Here is a 21,804-nt window from a genome sequence, read left to right as displayed (position 1 = left end):
TATATATTAGACTGCACGTACTACAAGCTGCTACAAGTCAAGTTAACAATACACATATAGTGCCTTTGCAAAGCAGCAAAATTGTTCATTACATCAAGGTTACAAATTATAATGTTTTCTCTAAATATTGTATATATTAAAACGAACTAAGTAAATTATTCAATAAGTACTATAAAGAAAAAGAAGCTCTAAACAGGAAAGAACAACTTATCATTACTATAAAATTTGTAAGTACATTCCTCTGCTTTTTATATTTATATTCTTTTAGTTTTATCATGTTGGAGAGATTGGAATTTTGTTCCAAGCATGGTTTCAAGTTAATAAATTGTAGTACTCATATATAAGAAACACGTGTAAATTTGTACAAGAATAATATTAGTGCCTATATTATAAGAACTAATTTTAAAAATATCATTTCTGTAAATAATAAATGTAAGACAACTTGTATTTTAAAAAGGTAGTATTAACTATGTTATCGTTATGTTTTAATTTATTAGAGAATAAAATTGATAAAATAATATTCGTAATATATTAATTTTTTATGTGTAATATAAATAATAAATTTAGTTTTTATTTTTTCAGAATGCATATTTTATAGTTTATCCAAACCTAGGATACTATGAACCGTTTACTACTATTATTATTCTTCGTTAATTTTATAAATAATAGTATATCATGGGAGACTTTTATGAGGGGTCGAAGCAAATATGGTAATCTAGGTGCTCCAATTTTATCTGAAGATCATGAACTTCCAAGTGCTGAATGGTTTACACAGTTTCTAGATCACTTTGATCCAACTGATGCGCGTGTTTGGCAACAGGTAATAAGAATATATTAAATATTTCTTAATTTTTATTTTATAATATAAATCTTTTTATTATTTTTTCAGAGATATTTCGTAAACGTTAGGTTGGGGTTAGGTTGGAGAGCACTATAAGAAAGGTGGTCCAGTATTTTTGATGATAAGTGGTGAAGCTGCAGCAAATGCTAAATGGATGGCAGAAGGTCAATGGATCGAATATGCTAAGCAATTTGGGGCGCTATGTTTTCAAGTGGAACACCGCTTTTATGGACAAAGTCATCCTACTTCGTATGTAACATTGTTTATAAAATATATAATTGATACATTTTAAGTTATAATGTTACGTTTTTGTTATCTGCAGGGATCTCGGCGTGAAAAATTTAATGTATCTTTCATCGCAACAGGCACTTGCAGATTTGGCTTACTTTATAGAATTCATGAATATTAATTACAAGTTACCAGCTGGTACTAAATGGATTGCATTTGGAGGATCATATGCTGGATCATTAGCTGCTTGGTTGCGTAATAAATATCCTCATTTAGTACACGGGGCTGTTTCTGCTAGTGGTCCTTTATTAGCAGAAATTGATTTTCAGGGTAAATATAAGATACACTTAAATATAAAAAATATTTTATTTAAAACAGAAGTGTTTTATATTAATAATTATACTTTATAGAATACTTTGTTGTTGTTGAAAATGCCCTCAAAGAATATTCTGAAGCATGTGTAAATGCAATACTAGAAGCAAACAAACAATTTCATATAATGTTACATCGTCCTATCGGTCAACAAGGAATAGCTAAAAAATTTATGTAAGTAAAAGTAAAATTCTTCATTTACAAATCAAATATATCATTATTGAAAAATTATTTTTACTTATAGTTTATGTGATCCAATCAACGAACATACCAAACGTAATGATATTTCGAATTTGTATGAAACAATAGCAAGCATCTTTGCTGGTATTGTACAGTACAATAAAGACAATCGTAATAATTCCGCAATGGCTAATTTAACTATCGATAGTGCCTGCGACATATTAACGAACGAAACATTGGGTATTGCTATTGACAGACTTGCAATTTTGAGCACTAAAATATTACAGGCATCAGAAAAAAAGTGTTTGGATTATATGTATAATAAAATGATTCATAAACTTCGGAACATAACATGGGCTAGCGAAGAAGCAGAAGGGGGTAATGTATTTTTTTACTTATACTATTGCTGTTTTAATTTTTATTTATTGTATTTTAAAATATATTTCTTGTAGGACGTCAATGGACGTACCAAACGTGTACAGAATTTGGATTCTTTCAAACTTCGACAGCACGCCCAAAATTATTTAGTGAAACTTTCCCAGTAGATTTCTTTGTGCAACAATGCATTGATATATTTGGCCCAAGGTTTATTTAAAATTACGATAAATACATTTCTCAATTATGATAAATCATTAGCTATAAAATTATAACATTTCCGTATTCTAACAGGTACAATATTCATTTGCTGAATTCGGCAGTGAATAGAACAAATATTCTGTATGGAGGATTAGATTTAAAGACTACAAATGTAGTATTTGTACATGGATCAATTGATCCTTGGCATGTTTTGGGAATTACAAAATCAGCAAATCCGCAAATACCTGTCATTTATATTGATGGTGTGTACATATTAATTGAAATTTTTCATTTTTCGTGTAATACAAAAAATTTATTTATTATTATGACCATAGGTACTGCTCATTGTGCCAACATGTATCCTCCTTCCAAAAATGATCCACTTCAGTTGAAAGCTGCCAGAGTTGAGGTTGGACATTTAATAGATGAATGGCTGCATAATTAAATATGATATTTTTAACGCTGTGTGTGCTACATTTAACTACTTTATGATAAGTAGTTTTTTATTTTTTTAAACAAAAATGATGTATTAAAAGAATTAAATTTATCTTATTAACTTTTTGAACAATTTGTATTTTCCTTTATGAACTTCTGTGAAACAATTATGATACATAAATATTTTTAGTTGAAACAATTCGTGCATAACTAAGACTAAAACTAACTATGTACGTACATAACAAGTTACTGAAGATACACGAGTGTTCACCATTCTGTGTTTATGTTTAAACAACTAGAATGCATGTATAGATACAATTAAACAAGTTTGCCCATAATGGCACTATTACAATTTTTTGTAGATTACTGAAGTATTAAATAAATACATGTACAAACTTACTACGAATATCTTACGTCAGTCAATGAATAAATACATATCTATTAATTATATATGTTTTATTCTTGACAAGCATGAGAAAAGATGTTCAACTGGTTAAAATAATACTAAACACAAATAATTTATTAAGGTGTTTTAAAATCTGCAAAAACAGATCCGACATGAATTTGAATAAGTGCAAAGTGTCTTAAAATGAGCACCATAACTAAATGAATTTTGATTCTGATATGTATAGCGTCGGCCTTTCCTTAACGGTACCATCTTCGAATATCGTTTCGTTATGAGTTTGTTCGATTCCTTTAAGGCGAGGCCAAGGTGCCCATTACAGATATTGATCAACCGAGTATGCGTATGATTTTCATAAAATATTGTCAATCCTATTATAATCGAACATTCTTATAATAGTTTGTATCGAATTCGTTTAAAAATTATTAGAATTCGTTTGATCAGTAATTATACATATACATATATTACTTTCTCATTTTTTTGGCATATCCTTCGATCAACTCGTGATCCTCCTACATTCACAACTTTCATCTTTGACTTACGCTACTGCAGTATACGGTATTTACATTACGTAACAAGGTAGTCGAAAATAATTTACTGTATAACAGAACAATAAATGTAGGATGAATTAGTTTTTCTATCTATGAATCACGCTTAAAAATTCTCCTACGCAACGTTTGAATTGTTCACCATGTTCTTTTAAGTTTCCATTTTAAATGGAGTTACAAATTATTTCATAAATGATATAGCAGAATACATGGATGGATGGTGATTTAATGCTAAAAAGAAGATGAAATATAAGAAAATTTATCCACATGAAACTTTATTTCTAAAAAAAATGATTTTAAATATTTGTCAAACGTTTGTTATGATATATATGCATTTGGTAATATTTTATTTTACTAATTTCTTCGTCAAATGACTACAAAATATTGTTCTAAGAATATTAGATATACATATACATATTTCTTGAAAAAATTTGGGACAAAGATTTATAATTCATGTTAAATATACATTCTTCTAAGTAAACTTTGAATTGTAAATGGAAAACAATATACATTTTTGATATTCTAACTTAGAATTAGCTGAATTACTAGAAACAGTTAGTTGAATTTTAAACACAAGATTTTATACATGTTTCAAAATGTATATGTGTAATTTAGATCTAGAATATTATAGAAAATGTCAACGATCCACCTCAAAAGATTTTGAGATAGATGTGCTTTTCTATAAAAAATAAAGTTATTTAGAAATTAAAATTGAAATTAAAGCAATGTATGAATTCATCAATTTTTTTCTTAAAGAATCAGATCAATATATAAAATTCACATACTACTGTATTGAAGAAATAAAAAAGAGATGTTCTTATATATAAAAATACACATACACAAGAAGTATTTCACTTATGTAAACAAATTTGTCTGTACAAATATTTTTAAATCCAAATATTACCAAATAAACATTCAATTAATTATATCTTTCACATTCAACAAATAATCAAAAATACATTTGCTGAAATTAAAACTCTATATTGAAAGAAATTTACCTTACATTTTGTACGTATTTCCTAACATAAAGTCACCATCTTCCAGTGCGTCACCATTTATAAAATATGCATACAGCATAAAAAATACAACTTGCTCGTGATCTAATCGCGACTCGTCACAATAATCGATTCACCGAAAATCTCAAAAAAATAAGCGGTTCTAGGTAACCGATTTTATGTTTAGTATCTGTGATGAGACTGAGACTGCCTCCACTCGGGCGTAGAGTTACCGTGGTGATGATGATGATGATGATGATGGCGTTTCTTGTCAGAAATGCTGGCGTGCTTGTTAGACGGGTACGTGGCTACATCGCTCACAACTAATTCTGAACCATCTCTCTCGGTGTTGTTGCCACGGTAATTTTCTCGGTATCCTGGTTCATCCAGGGTCTCCTTGCGACGAAGAGGAGGATGATTGGTCTTATGACCGGCCGTCTCATGCAGATTTTCCCAAGCTTGACGGTAATATCGATTCAGTCCTCCTCGACTCTTAGAGGAACTGCTTCCAAAGCTGGCCACGGTATTGCAATCTGGAGATGCACGGTGTCGGTAATGCTTGCTGCTTCTACCGCGATTTCTGTGTGAATAGTTTAACAAATATTTATTATTATTTCAACTTCGAGACCTTTATGCATAATGATTTACTGGTAATATCTGTAGGTTGACAAAATGATAAGTTGTACAATTTTTCTATTTTATATAGAACATTAGTCGAATAAGACTATTGAATGGTAATTTGTTAAATTGATGTACAGAAGTAGTTTTCTAGAAAACTAATGTATAGAAGGTAACTTATAATTTGTAATATGTAAAATTTCACTAATAACATTAGTTGTATTGTGCAAGAGGGGCCAAGTAATATTTTATATTACTGTTTTATTTTTCTAACTTGAAAACAATACAATATTATTGTTGTGTTTAATTTATACACCTTGGATCTAAATTTATAGCATAAATGAAGTCAGGAGAGATTCTCTAGTTCAAAATAACACGAAAATAAAAAGATAAAATTGCGTCGAAGATTTCATTTTATAGAAAATCGTGTTTGGAAACTTATCACATAGGTATTCATGTATTTGATTGATTTTCGACTGGGTAGGAGTAAGGAATTGACAGGATGTTATTCTACATACGAAAATAAATTAAATTTTTTCGACCCGAAAATATAGAATAAGATTTATTCGCTTAGAGTTTAATTTTCAAGAAAATAAAATTTGAAAGTTTGTTGAATATGCGATTTGTTGACCGAATAGGATCAAACTTTATTTTCTTCAAAAGGAAGCTTCAAACGAAAAATTTCTATTTTACATTTTTATACGTAAAATAGTCTCTTGTCGATTATTTATTCCTGTATAGCTGGGAATGAAGCAAATATATATGTACTTGAAAAGTAACACATATACATTTTTTCGAAAATAAATGCTTCGATGTAATTTTGTTATTTGTTACGGCGGGCTAGACGGTCAGTGCGACGTACCTTTCGGTCTGACCGCCGACGCCTATCTCTCGTCAAATTGACCTGCAGTAACCTAAGGAACCACCATAAACCGAATCTTTTCAACTTAATTTCGATTCATACAAATATTATTCGGTTTATGGATGGTCATTTGAACAGTCATTAGGTTTATTGCACTCTCTTGCTAATTACGGGGAAAGCAGATGTGTCCCGCAAGACCAAGGCCACCCATGAGCCAAATATGCAGGAGACTTTCTCCTCGCATTATGTTTATTAACTTCGGCTATAACCAATGGGCATCGCGGATCGTGTGAACTACGAATTCGGGTCCTTGGTTCGGTAAGGGCACACCCAAACCGATCTTTCCCCCTAAATGGCATGAGATGAGTCAGTCAAGTACAATTCTAGCCACCGAGGCAGTAACTTCAATTCACGCCAACGAGACAGTCGATTCTTGGCGTCAACATACTTCGGACGGTTCTTGCACTCATTCGGCAAGCTAGTCTAATAGTTTCACACGATATCGGGATTCATCGCGTTAACCGGTATCAATTTCAACATATTTCTATATACGTTCCAAGTGTTGTGAAAAGTGCGAAATAAATAAAAATATATAACTGGAGACTACAGTTATTTCAATATAACCACCCCTATTATCGTAACTGAAATCAGGGGATTGCCCTGCTCGCGGTGTCGATTCGTAGATCGTAACGGGAATTTACGACTCCCGTTGACGCGCCTAACGGAGACGCGTCTCCCCGCGAAAGGACGAATTAACATTATTTTTATTTTGAATTTAGAATCTCGCTGATTTCATTCGTTTTAGACCCATAGTGTATTTCTAATTAATAATTTATGATCTTCCTTCTTTCTTCTTAGGAACATATATATACAGTAAGCAAGATATATATGCGGTTTGTTGTATTATCGATTTGGCTTTCAGATATTTAGATTGTTCCTTATAGAAAATTCTTATTCAAATATTTCTGGTTTTTATTATAACACTTAAGTTGAGAAACTGAAGCCAAATCGATTGTTTCATTTTGTATTACGTATGTTTGTTTGGGAAACATAATTTAGCGAAGTGTAATTGAAGCAATTTGTAGTGAAATCATTAGCAATACCATCACCAATTTGAAGATGGAAGGAGCACCAAATAGTTAGATATAGATATATTAGGAGTTTATTATAATTTAAATCTCTTGTGATTTTTATTAAAATTATTTTACTATATATAGTGAGCCATTTTCTAGTAATCATCGCATTTTTCCTTCAGCATAGCTTATTGTACAACCAAGTTCTATATTTACAGTAACTTCCAAAATTGTTGTAACACTCTTTAAAACTGAATAACTGCTTAAAAATAGGACCGCACGGTTTGAATATTTTTGATAAGTTAGGAGGATTGGTTTACTAGATGACGTATAAAAAAAGTTCTAAAAAAATTGCAATTGGTTGGAATCGTCAAGAAAAACAGTAAGGATCGCATTTCCCAAAATTTTTTCTTGGAATTGTAATGAAACTTTAAACAACATTTCGAACATTTCTATCAGTTATACATGTACATATATGCCGAAAATTTTATTAAAATTGGTTGACGCGAAAACAAGCGACAGGCACCGAAAGACGTAAATTTCAGGCCATTTTTCACCATCTTTAAACGTTTGCAGCTCATAGCAACGTTAACCGATTTCGATGAAATTTTCAGCATGTATGTAACTGATATAAATGTCTAAAATGTATCGTTTCAATTTTCATTACAAGCTCAGACAAAGAAGTTGCGGAAAATATAATGTTTACTTTCTTTCTTGGCGATTCCGACCAGTTGTAGTTTTTTCAAAAAATTTTTTTATACTTGATCTAGTAAAATAATCTTCCTAATTTCTAAAAAAAATCCAAATCATTTGGTCCAATTTTAAAAAGGTTATTCAGTCTCAATGGGTATGGTAATTTTGAATGTCGCTGGAATTTTATACATTCAGTTTTATCGTATTCAGTCATAATTATATCATGCTATTATTTCTTATTATTTAAGCCTATAAATATCAGTTAATTAAAGTTATCTGACAATTTAACGATGCTCCACGTTTTTAACCCGAAGTAATAGAAGAGTTATATCAAATATAACAACAGGAAGTATTATTACGACCAATGAAATATCGAAATACAAATAATTAAATGAAAGTTCGAAAACAGTTGAATATGTGCATTAGTACTAAATTGTTGAAACAATTCACATGTATTGAACAGAGGGAACATAGTGGGAAATAAAATATGGAAGTACAGCGACATTTCAAGTTGAAAAGTTAAAACCTTAGAATTAGGTATTAATACACTAACAAAATATATAATCTAACTTAAATGTAACGACAAATTCTATTTAAAATTAAATTAAAAACAAAAAAGGAAACAAAAGATATATATTTCTATATTGCATAAATTGACATATAGTGGAAATATCTAGTTTGTGCAAACCTATAACATAAACCAGCAAGCAAGTAGAAACATCCAATTTGCTCAAGTCCGTATAATTGACGAATGGAGTCAATAGGTTGATCACGTGCCGGTTTATTTGATTTAAACATTAATATTATCGAATCGAAACTATCTCTTGAACGCCCTTGTTCAAAAGTGTTAGGACATCTCGTATTTTTAATAAAATGTTGGTATTTGTTATAGATCATGAATTTTCAATTACAAGCCTGTTTTAATAAAATCATTATGTATATTAGTAGTGTATAATTTCTTCACTGTACAAATACTATTTCTTGATGTCTTTATTATATATTTAATTTTTTCCAATTTTGAGCTAATATAATAACTGTTTTATGACTTTTGAGCGATGGTGTATAACGTCCCTCGACAACAAGATTTGAACGTTAAAGAGTTAATAAAAAATCAGTGCGAATATCAGTTTAGAACAACTTTTCATGCGAATTGAGTTATGTTTAACAGTCAACAAAATATTATTATATTTCTTCCGCTAATTACTCGTTTATTTGCGATTACTTCGTCTTATTAAGCTATCTAGCAATTACTTTTCCTTTATTTATTTAAATCACGAACCATTATTAATCGATGGGCAAGTTATCTTAATTCAGAGACAAATAATTTTCAGAAACTGAGCAAATTTTTTCATAGAACACTTCATCCCATCAAACTCTAAACTTCTCACTATACGTATATTCTTCCCTTAAATCGAATCTCTTTCATTAAGGATAGTGCCCAATCCTATTTAAACGATGTGCTAAGAGAACAGTACACATAGATGAAGCTACTTGGGGGGAAGAAAGTGCGTGAACGCTGCATTGACCTGTGTGCGTCCGGAAGAAGAGAAGCTTTAAAAATACGTGGTAATCGTGGTGAGCGGTGGTGAACGAGCTATCGCTATATATGGGTGCTCATTATAAACGTTGCTCGTTTACCTTGACTAGTAATCACTCGCGAGGGTGGCGCATGGCGGTTGTAGTGGTACGTGGTGATGGTTGATGTAGTGGTGGGCGGTGGTTGCGTGAAGGGTGAAGGCGATAATGGTGAACTATATATGTATATATATGGACTATATAGGAAGTAATTGTTTGATAATCTTAAAGGACAGGGTTGGAAAAGTATCCAGCGCGATGGGCCGCCGAGAGGCCGAAGGAATAAGGATGATCGGTGCCGCGGCGAGCCGTCAAGTCTTGGCGCCCCAGGTGCTGGTCGGGGAAGGGCAGCGCCAGTAGCGTATACCAACGCGAGGGCATCCCGGTGTCACCCCTTCCAAGGCCACCACTACCGCCACCCCTCAACGTACGTATATCGTGTAGGTAAATAGGTAATTAACAGCAATGAAAGGATTAGTTTGAATGTCCCATGTAGACAAGTTTGTCTAATTTTAAATTTCTAACCCTTTCGTCACGGAAAATAATCTACAATAATTTGTTCTCTTGAGAAAAAAAGAATATCGTACGCAATCTCATTAATAAATTATCTTCGACGTAATGAAAGATGCAGAGAACTTTTTAAATTATTATGCTTTTTGAAAAGAATAGATCATGTTAGTAATATCAATTTTAAAGAATTGTAATGAATATAATTAGGAACATGTATGGTTTGATTAACAAACATGGACTTTCAATTTAGAAAGTGTTAATCACCTTCGAAAGGGTCGATCATTTTGCCGTTTCTTATAATTGTATTCTCTTATAACAAAAATTTACAAAAATCTTGTTCTACATTTTCTAACGCAAAAATCATATGTACGTCTTATGTCAATTTTTTAATCAAACAAAATAATTCATGTTTTGATAAAAGATGCAATAGAACCTCTCATTTGAATTTCTGTTAAGAATTCGTGTTAAATCATTCTATAAGGTACGTAATTTTTTTATAACGCATTTTTTGCTCTTTTTCTTTCCTTTTTTTTTCAAAACCAGATTACTTTACACGAATTCAATGGTAATATAATGTTCTATATTATAATGTTATGCAGATTCGAAATTTCAATGATTTCAATGTCTATAAAAACTAACGTTTGGATTAAAACCGCATTCAAAAAGAAATTGCGATTCCTATGTTTCTAAAATGTATGAAACTAAGAGAACAAATATATTGCGTTTCCATGAATTCAAAAATTTCCAATCTTTCGAATAACAAAGATTCTACAATATTTCTTTTATCAACCAAAACCTGGAGCGTAGTTCGTTGTAAACTTTTAATCTGCATCCAAAATAATTCACAATGCACATCGTAAAAGCGTATTTTAGATATAGATGGAAATTTTCCAGAAGATATCTTGGTCTAGTAACGTTGTATTTTTTCACTTAAAATGTAATGTTTTACAGCATGCTGCATAGAAACAACATTTATAATATTACCAGTCGACAATATTAAAAACAAAAATATAATCGAAATTAAGAGGGCTCGGAGGTTATTGATTCTTACACGTTTTCTTCTGCAAAGACTGTTTACGTAACAACTCTTTGTTACACTAATTACAACACCCGGAATGAATTACAAATTACAATATTTCGAGGGAGCTACGAAACGCGAGTTTAGATAAGAAGAAAATAGGCAAGAAGACAGATGAAAGAATAAAGAAAGTTTAAACAAATGTAGAGTAAGCGATACAATATATACACGTAGGGTCAAAGAGCGAATGTATTGTATGTATATAGAAGCTATAGTTATGCATAGTCTGTCCAAGAAATAATGCCTGTTAGAGAAGTCGAAGGCAATACAATTTTTAAATTGCAGATAACAAGAGAATCAGATGATTACCAATATAACATGTTTCATGACACAAGAATCTAAAAGTCAAAATGGGAACAATGTAACATGCATCTACGCTACGTATATTTGAATATTTACGGTAATTGATAGTCAGTCAATGGTAAGGACGAGAAAACCAGTCTTTTAAATAAGTAGGTTGTCATCGAGCCATTAGAGAATTAGTAAGAAATTTCCTCCTTCTAATAGAGTAATACGATAAAAGGAAGTAGTATATGTATAAGAGTAATTTTATTAGCTTCCACCATTTATATCTTAAGATTTCTATTCATTTGAAGTGATACGAAATTTGTTTAATTCCCATAACTGATAGTATGTGAAAATATCAGGATATTTCTAATTTTAGGAAGTTTAATTTAAAGTAGAGATATTAGAAATTGAACGAAATTAAACAAATCCCAAAGATTAAAACAAATGTATTTTGCCACGAAATAAACTTTTTCAGTATCAGTATCAGTAAAAGTTTCAAATCAAGTTCTTTTTTTTTCCATTTAATTTTCCAATTAATGCAATGAAAAATATTTAAATTTCTTTCCTAATTTTGAAATTCAACGATTAGAAATTGAATGTTAATCTCTATCAAACATTCATATTTCCATTTAAACACACGCAAATTATTTCGTTTCAAAATATAGAATTGAAATTACCTATGAAATATATGAAAAATATTATTTAATTAATTTAATTAATTATCCTTACTCATAATAAAATAATCCTCAAATTGCTCCCAGCAACGAATGAGAAACGAATAAACAACGCGCTAGAAAACGAGCAAAACGTAACAAACAAATAAAAACAAAGATGAATATAATCTGACATCACAAAACAGGCGTTACTTTTGGTGCAACCAAATCACAGAAATCAAAAGAACCGACAACAACTCGATAATGCCATCATTCTACACGCGATTCGCGGATTTAGGTGAGTGATTTGCTTTTACCTGCGTATGAGTATTACAACGGTGGTGATTACAGCAGCAAGGAATACGAAACCACCGAAGACACCCAAGGCGATCACCGCGCCTAGATTTAATTTTGCTTGATGAGTGTTACTCGACTGGTCGGCGTTGTCCACCCTGAAAGGTGCAGAAGGTTCAGGAACACCAGTTCCAATGCCAGCCTGAGCATTGTCCACTCCACTGCCAGAAATTTCATTGTCCTGAGGATGATCGTTGGTGTCGTCGTTCAAAGGTGGCGACGGAGGCGGTGCTGGTCTCTGAAGACCAATATTTGGTTTCCTTGCTATGGTTTCCCGAACCGTCGCGGGTAATTCGGCGGTGCTAGCCACTCTTCGTGGTGGCACAGAGGTGGTTGTGGTTGTGGTCGTCGAGATTGTTGTGGTTCGAACTCGAGGTGGTAGGAATGTGTGTCGGGTTCTGCTGGTCGTTGGTCGCACGGTTGTTCGGGAAGACACAGTCACGGTGGTACGTGGTTCTTCTGTAATAAAGGAATTTTGGAGACGTTGATTCTCTTGTAATTCTACAGGGTGCGCCGTTAGAATTCGGACAGAATTCAATTTGTAGTTCCCACCATATTAGAATTCAGATGTTTGTGCTGATTGACTCTGAAGTTAGTTAAATATGTCAATAAGTCTTCTATAACCTCAAAATGACAGAACTCGTTAAGCAAAACCCGGAATACGATAGAAGAGCGGCGATTATAGAAAGTCTTCGCGCCGGGAGAACGCCGGTCGAAATTATAAAATTCTTTAGCTACCCAAGATCGACGGTAATTTAATTTTGTTGTGGGCAAAACCAAATTTCCAGCAAGTGTTCACGTTTTGAGCGTTGTCTCAAGTGAGGGCGACGTCATGCCTCCGCACTTCTTCCAAAAAGGCGAAAGAATCACAAAGGAGGTTTATTTGGAGGTCCTGAAGACAGTAATAAAGCCGTGGATGGAAATTACGGCTTCTGGAAGGCCGTATTTATTTCAACAAGATGGCGCACCTGCTCACACAAGTCATCTTGTTCAAAATTGGCTCTCTGACAATGTGGACATGTTTTGGTCGAAAGATTTCTGGCCTCCTAACAGTCCCGACCTAAACCCATTGGACTATTACGTGTGGGGCGTTATCGAGAGACAAACTAATAAATGCAGGCACCCCAACGTCAACTCCCTACGAGCTGCTATCGAGTCAGAATTCGCGACAATTAAACGCGACCAGTTGAAGTCAGCGTGCTCGCGCTTTAGAGCAAGAATAGAGCAGGTCATAGAGGCAGAGGGTGGTTACATAGAATAAAAGTTCTCAGCAAGGACCCTTTAAATGAGATATAACAACATTTTCATGTGTTTTTGTGTATTGACTTAAATAAACAACTTTCTGCACAAAACTTCTTTTGTCCGGATTCTAACGGCGCACCCTGTAATCATTCACATAGGTTCTGTTAAAGAAAATTTAATGATTATTATTATTATGTATTCACATAATCCCTTAGGAATATATAGATTCCCAGTTTCCAATCATATGTAAAATTTCTTTTATCCCAAGTTATCTTAGACCTCCTGTATTGGTTTAAGTGAAAAGAGCCTTTTTGTAATTCTAATTATGATATATTAGCGTATTAATATAGTTTTAAATTGATAACGAAAAAATTGAGTACATTTTTGATTGAATTTTGTAGAGTAAGAGGTCAAGAGTCCTTAAGAGGTCAATACGACAAAAGATTATTGTTTGCGATTTCAACAAAAAATTAAATGTAAATGATAATCTACATATATCGTTATTGAAATTACTGAAATTAATTATTGCAATTATTTCAACTACAGTTATTGCAGATATATTATAATACAGATTTCATACGTATTATATGTGATTTAGTTTAAAATAATATTTTAATATATAAGCATTTATATTATATTAATAGTATATGTATTATACTATTTTTATACACACACACGCACGGACACACACATATAACAGTCAGGTACAGAAGGTACACAATAGTTAAGTAGAATTTGGTTGAAAACAATACTGTTGTAAATCAGAATTCATTTTGAAATTTATATATGTATATATTAAAACAATTATGAATTACTTATTAATTCTTTGAGTTGCTACGCGCATAACAGTTATATGCATAAATGAATTTAAGTTCCAAGTATAAAATAAATATCTCATGAATTGGATTGAAAAACAACCTTTGAATATTCTCATATTATATCATTTACATTAATAAAGATTCAATAATTAATTATGAAATTAAATTATCCTCGTATTTGAAGATTGCAAACACTATCACGAAAAATGACTTGCTTCTCTTTCTAAAGAAATAATTAAATTTGTATTTATTCCATAAAAATAATTAAATCACATACCCGTACAAGTGGGTGCGACATGATCATATAAGCCAGTAGGCAAGCATAATATTTGTCGGAAGCCAGAAAGTCTATAACCCTTCTCGCAAGTGTATGTAACGATACTGCCTACGAGAAGACTTCGACTGAAGTTCGTTTTCGATGGTACTGTCTCGGTCTCGTCGACTTCATCGATTTGAATATAACTATGTGGAACAGGAGCAGGAGGATCGCACAGAATTGGCTCGCAACGTGGTGGCGGTCCGTTCTAGCGCTCATCGATATCGCATGTCAGTCTTGCACGACCTGTAATCGGAACAAATTGTTTCTTCTGCAAATTACTAATCCATTATAATTTATTAATAAGCTGTAAACAATGTCTATGTAGCGTTAAACTAAAAATGAAAAGTCTATTTATATAAGTTATACATATCCTTCTATATTATTTTTTATAAAACCGTTTTATAAAATTGTTTTATACAACATTTTGGCTTTATTACTACTATATCGGTGTTTCATTAATAAATATTGTAGCATTTAATGTCTCATAAAAATCGAAAATATTTTGTTTTAATCTCAAATTAGAAATCTTAGAGAGAAAGTATAAAAATCTGATCATAATATATTATTATAATGTATCGATGAGTATCTTGGAAAATGTACATGCGTACATATTTATATTTATATCTGCTTAAACTGAATGTACTCCATGATTTTCTTTTTACTTTTATCGCTTACGGTCGCATGAAACGCTTGTGTAGATGATTCGCAACATGGGGAGAAAAAAAGGAAAAGATTCATTGCATTACGTTATTACACTATTTATTCATTTTCATGAATAAACACTACACAGTGCAACTGACACAGGAATTTGTCAGTTGTGCAACATAAAAATTCTCATATTAAAATCATGCACGCATTCAAAGCTTATCTTCAATCAGATTTATTTCAATCTCTACCATAAATCTCTAAAAATGATAAACCAATTTAAACGATTCTAGAATCAGGAACAAAATCAAGCCGCAACGAGAGGATCAATAAACAATCAGAAAGATGATGTCATCAGGATCCAACACCAACTAATATTCTTACCAATTTCCTTCAAAATGCTCGTTGGCGAAGCGTTTCAACACAGGTATCAAACGATATTACCCACAAACGATAGCCATTTATCAATGAGAAATAATGGCTAACGCCACGATAAATTCTTACCAGTCATCTCGTATCCTTCATCGCAGGAATAAAGCACCTGACTGAGATAACTAACGGTATTGTTGATAAGTGTGTAACCTCCGTGTTTTATGTTCGCTGGATAACCGCACTCGATGCCTGAAACGAGCAGAATGTTGAATTTAACATCGATAGGACGATCGTGTATGGTTCACCGAGTGGCCTCTGTGTCTAATTCTTGCTCTCTTACTTTTGCACACCGGTGGAAACTCGTTGTAGAAGCCAGTATCGAGGCATGTACGAGTCGACGGTCCTATAAGAAGGCTGCCGGCGTTACAAGTGTAATCCACCGTCGCGCCAACTTCATATGCGCTTCCGGAATTCCGATCTGTTGTTGTGGTCACCGTCATCGTGGAATTCGGAGGCTGTTCTGGTCGACCACACGCTCGTGGTTCTAAGAGCAAACAAAGAATTCCTTGGTTTTACTTGTTGTCTCACATTGTTTGACCAAGTATGGAATAGTATCTATCTAATATAGAATAGAGACATTTGTAAAAATCCGATAAATAAATTGTACGAATCGAATCTGACAGGTGACTTATCTGTGAAACGTCATGAGGCTCTCTCACTGCCTCACTTGGCACCGTTTATTTTTCCAATAACTTCTCTCGCGATACTCTGACGGAGAAAAATAGCGCGGACATTGTGCACATGACGAACGTATTGGTCGAGAGTTTGATACTTGGGTATGTAATTTTTTAAAAATTTTATAAGCAAAGTAGCTTCTTAATTAATAAGGAGAATAATTAATAAAAAGAATACTCTTTGTTTGTTTTCCATGAAAATATTGTACCTGATGTTAAGCTTCCAGTAGTTGAGTACCTGTTTCTTATTAGATATAATTTATGCGTTTTTAAATGTTAGTTCAATACTGAAGATTGCTCGTAACGTTAGGAATATGGGACTGCTCTTAAATTGAGTGTAAATGTATGATTGAATACCTACAAAAATCTTGTATTTTATGTGACTGATTTTATATGAGTAACGTTTAAAAAACAAGATGATATTCCATACATTTGCTTACTTTTCTCTATCTTTTTCTATCTATCTTTTTCAGAAGAGAGAGATAAGAACTTCATTTTTTATACATAAGCTTTTCAGCAACCATATTGATCAATTCCATAAATTCTAAAATACAACAAGTTGATGATGATATAAACATTATTTTTTAAATCTACTATCACAGAATTTACTATCATTAGTGTCATCATTTTGCGATAAATGAACTGATGGAAGGAAATCATTCGTGTCTTGAGAGTTGAACGTTAATCGTGTACTTGTGTAATGAAATTACGAAATGAACAATAAGCCAAGTTGTTCAGTTTAGCTTTTGAGAGGCTCGCATAATATTTTTCACCCTTTATTTAATATCTTTCTATTCTTTACGCGTTGCTAAAAAAAAGTAAACGGATTGACTATATTATCGCACCAATCAAGTAAATAAAAGCGGAGAAGTTCTATAAACCTAATATATCAACATGCTATTCGTACGATATCATGATGTATTCTAAAAATTGATCTTGAATGGTAATTAAAAAACAATGTACAAACACAAGAAGCGAATATAAAAGACAAAGTGATATGAGAAAAGGTCCTCTAATTGTTTTGTGCAATGTGTCATCATGTACGTATTAAGATATCTATGAAGAATTAAGTATATATATATATATATTTCTATAGTAATGAAGATGACATTTATATAGATGACATTCGATAGTAATTCGATATTAATGAGAAAATACTTGTTACTCACGGTGTTGACAGATGAAATTTAATCGAGCTGTGCAAGGAGTATCAGACCAAAGCCATCCTCTACTACCATCATATCGGGCGCAGTCTTCTTCGCTGCCTTGAGGTAGACTCCAGAAAGAAACAGAAACTTCGTCGCCGCTTCCTGTCCACCTCCAAACCGTACGATCCTTTTGATCTCTTACTGCACCCATCCAATATTGACTCGAAGTATCACTCCTTAATAAAGATAAGGTATATCTTTTTAGAAATGCTTGTTGAAAACACACTTATTACACAATGAACATTGAACATTTTTTCGTTTATGATAATAACTCTCTTTATGGTAATTTACCTTTCGCTTAAACTATTTCTATAATAATTTATTAAATTATCTATGTATCAGAATCTAAGATTCTAATCTAATTATTTGTATTTGTTATTGCTCGTATTTAACTGCTACATATTGATTAAAATTTATTTAATATTTTACAAGAGATGTATTTTTGAATTCTGTATAAAAGAAGAAGAATAGAAACGAAAGTTTTCACTCTAATATTATTTGTATTTATGAGTACAAGTTATCCTATTTTTATACTCGCCACTGTAAACAATTTACGTCAGAAGGTAGGTTTAGTTTATTTCATGGTAGTAATAGAAGTAATTTCAAATTACAAGGTACAAATGGTACAATAGGAAAATTGACTTGTTTTGAAGCTAAAGTGTTTATTTTAAAATTTTATTACTACCGTATAGAATAATATCTGTACCTTTCCTGTAGCATTTTTATTAACTATTAAATATGAAAATAACAGTTTGATGAAAGTTGCTATTAGTATTAGATATAATAAATTGTCTATTGTAACGAACTAGATAGATCAGTCTGATTTTGATTAAATTGAACTAGTTATATGTTACAGAAAAGAGTTGAAAGTAGATAGCGAAGCGTAGAGGTGGACAATTAATGAATTCGGTACCTGTGCCTCCTCCATAGTTCCCACGAAATAAACCCTTGTAACGCAGGATTACTTTCATCCACTAAAGTACCACCTTGTGCACGACAGAATGCCAATGCTTCTCGGAATATCATCGGTTGGCGATTGTAGAATATGTAACATTTTCCATTGTAGGTTGCTGTCGAACCTGGTGGCTGATCTCTAAATTGTGGACACCTCTCGATGGGAAGAGCCTATATAAAAAAGTAATCACGTTTCTTTAAATTATAAAAAGGAAAAACCTTACATAAAGAAGAATATACACATAAGAAAAGAATAATCGGTGTAAAAGTCAGTATAAAAACCCTAAAACTCAAGTTTTTCTAATAACCCTGGTACATTTTAATTAGTAGAAAGTGTTAAAATACTGATTATATCTACAAAATGAATTACATTATCAAAATATATATAAGAAATGATAAATAAGGTATATATAAAGAGTCTTTTGAAATGTGATATTTTTTAAAACTTGATTATCCATTTTTAACAATTGAAATTCACATTAATTAGTCCCTTCTGTAGTAAACATAATTCACATTCATGGATTCAAAATTTATGAAGGTAACTAAGGGGAAGTTTCGTGAAAGTTTATATTTTTATAAACACAATTTAAAAAATTGAACTTACGTGGAGATTTGTTGCACCTGCTAAATATTATAACAAGCATTATACGTAGTTTTTGTATATCTTTTGCATATTGTATATATTGTATAGATTATATAACTTACAACAAAGCTATTTATGATACTTGGATAATTTTATTTGTTTGAAACAGGTAGAGCAAATTGATCGTACCTGATCAGTGTACACGAAGGACTCGCACAATGAAAGTTGCACTGGAACTAGTGCCGGTGTATTTGCTTCCAAGTGTACGGAAACGAAAGTTCCAGGCATAGGCGGATTACAGGGTAAAAAAAGAGGTTGCCCTTCTTCGAGGGGATCGGTGAAACGATTGCAAATTGGATTCGTTCCCAAGTCCGGCCGATTGTTTCCCACACGAACAACAATTGTTCCGGGTATACCATCACCTGCAATCAGAGAACGTGTGAAAAATTTGAACTTGATATCTTTCGAGTGATAGAAAGTGATTCAGAAATTGTATTTCTCGACAATTTAAAAGCACCGTTATTTGTGTATAATAATATCTTCAGTGAGTTATTGATATTTGATTTAATGCATACATACGTGTATAAAATCAAGTATATATATGTCGGAGATGAAAGGACACCGGGCCCCCCCGTTGGAATTATTTGGAAAAAGCCTCAATACTGTAGCATTTACGAAATAACCCAGACACAGTCATTCGAAACTTGAGACAATGAGTTTAGGCTCGAGGCGACAACCGGTCGCCGAGCGTAGCCACGGTCACGGGATGAACGTTTCACCTAACAGAGATATAAAGTAACATAGCTTTCCTTTAAAGAATTGGCAGTACAGACACTTGACAATAAGACATTCCAACAGCCCCGCAGCTCGCCACACACAGACCCCATTCTTTGGGCCAGATGATCGCCAGATGCCGATGCATCGTTTACAGTTTATGTTCAGATAACCTGAGGAACCGTTACAAATCTTAGGACTTAGTTAACTAAAGTCCTTCAGATTGACAAACAGTCTTTGTTCCATCAGCCTGTAAATCTGTCACCTATTGCGGGAAGTTACGGGAAAGCCTGATTTGGTCACGTACGACGTTGCCTGCTAGGAACTCTCTCTCTAGGGCGGCTAGCATCCTTTTCTAACCGCCAACATAGAAATTGACCAATTAACAGCAGCGCCTATTTCCCTCACCCTCCGAGTGGAGGCTTTCTTTGACGAATCCGATGATCTCGTGCCCTTAGGCACACCCCATCATAGTTTTCCTCTGCAGCGTCGTCGCGACGGAAAGTCATTCTTTTCTGGCAATCTGATTAGCTAAGAGTCAACCAAGCGTTCCTAGTATCGCGAGTAGTAAGTTGAGTCCGACTTAGACTTTGAAGCAAAGTATATTCGTTATCCCGTTGACCGTGGATTCGCTATATCGAACCTAGGGCCATTGTCATTAGCGTCCAGTTACCGCGTCCGCTCGTCAATCTTGTATCAGCCATACTTGTGTAATAAATATCTGTGCGACAACCATGAACAACCCTGGTGAAGATTCATTATACGCCCCTACCTACAACCCGACATATATAAAAGATCAAGTTTTTCATTGAAATATCAGCTTTTTCGAAAATGTAGATTAGCGGAACTTTTTTATTAATGCACTTTGCATACTTTTAGACTTATTTTATGTATTACTTTTATTGTTATTTAAGTAATTTTTTTAACATTGTTATAGAAATTGATGTATTTTTTCAGTCACTTGGGTAATAATGTTAAATTATTAATTTATTTGTATGCTCGATTATTGCTAATTAAAAGTACCTAAATTTAATATCTGTGAGTGTGGTAATCGTAATTAAATACGAATATTGTAATTACTAACGAAAGAGAAAGTGATTTGAGAAGCAAAAAATATGACGATAGCTATATATTAATATATTAGTATCCTATCAGTATTTTAATTCAATTTAAATAAAACGCCCGATTTCCTTTTCTTGTAAATATTAGTATTCCTATATTAGTATTCCATTAAAACACAGTTTTTTATTACAGTGATTTAAAATCATAAATTGGCAAAATCGTTAGATAGAGTCTAATGCCCTCAAATTGAAACTTCCATAATACGAAGAACAATTATTTCCACCGACGAGACAAATTTGCCTTTATCTAAATGTGGAAGAAAATGATCTCATGAAATTTCAAGTTTTGAAACAACTACATTGTAGTAATGCACGATACAACAAATAAAAGACTAGAATCGACAAGAACGAATATACAGAAAATAACCCTCTTTATTTCTATCGATAAACTCGATTCTACTCACAAGCTTCCATCGATCAAAGACGGAAGAAGAATACCCTGATATTAAGATAACAAAATGTGTTATATTACATTACTGAAGAGGATACTTCAGAAACAATCTAGTATAATGCAGTTCGCATCGATCTAGGCTTTCACTGGCGTCTCAAATTGCTATCCTGTCGCGGCAATTGCATTTGAACGGATAAAATCATCTGCAATAATCCGCTGCTAGGTAAGGACTACATCTTCCGACCTGGAAAACATTTCAGGTGTGACCAGATGGTCAAGTCGTCGCCGAGTTCATAGCCACCACCAACTCCAATTACATGCTTTCCACGCTTTGTCCCTTGTAATAGTCTTCGAAATGGCG

The 21,804-nt window shown here is 32.7% G+C and overlaps 1 protein-coding gene and 2 pseudogenes across 2 annotated transcripts in view; 2 read left to right on the top strand and 1 right to left on the bottom strand.

Annotated features, from left to right (window-relative positions):
* LOC132915649 (cytosolic endo-beta-N-acetylglucosaminidase-like) overlaps positions 1-21,804 on the top strand; it is a 592,431-nt gene that overhangs the window by 108,353 nt on the left and 462,274 nt on the right. The window lies entirely within an intron of this gene.
* On the top strand, positions 583-2,765 carry LOC132915675 (putative serine protease K12H4.7; annotated as a pseudogene).
* On the bottom strand, positions 2,723-21,466 carry LOC132915665 (uncharacterized; annotated as a pseudogene).

Source organism: Bombus pascuorum, unplaced genomic scaffold, assembly GCF_905332965.1.
Source record: "Bombus pascuorum unplaced genomic scaffold, iyBomPasc1.1, whole genome shotgun sequence".
NCBI classification, from domain to species: domain Eukaryota; kingdom Metazoa; phylum Arthropoda; class Insecta; order Hymenoptera; family Apidae; genus Bombus; species Bombus pascuorum.
The sequence above is the reverse complement of the archived record's forward strand: the minus strand, read 5'-3'. Positions and strand labels throughout refer to the sequence as shown.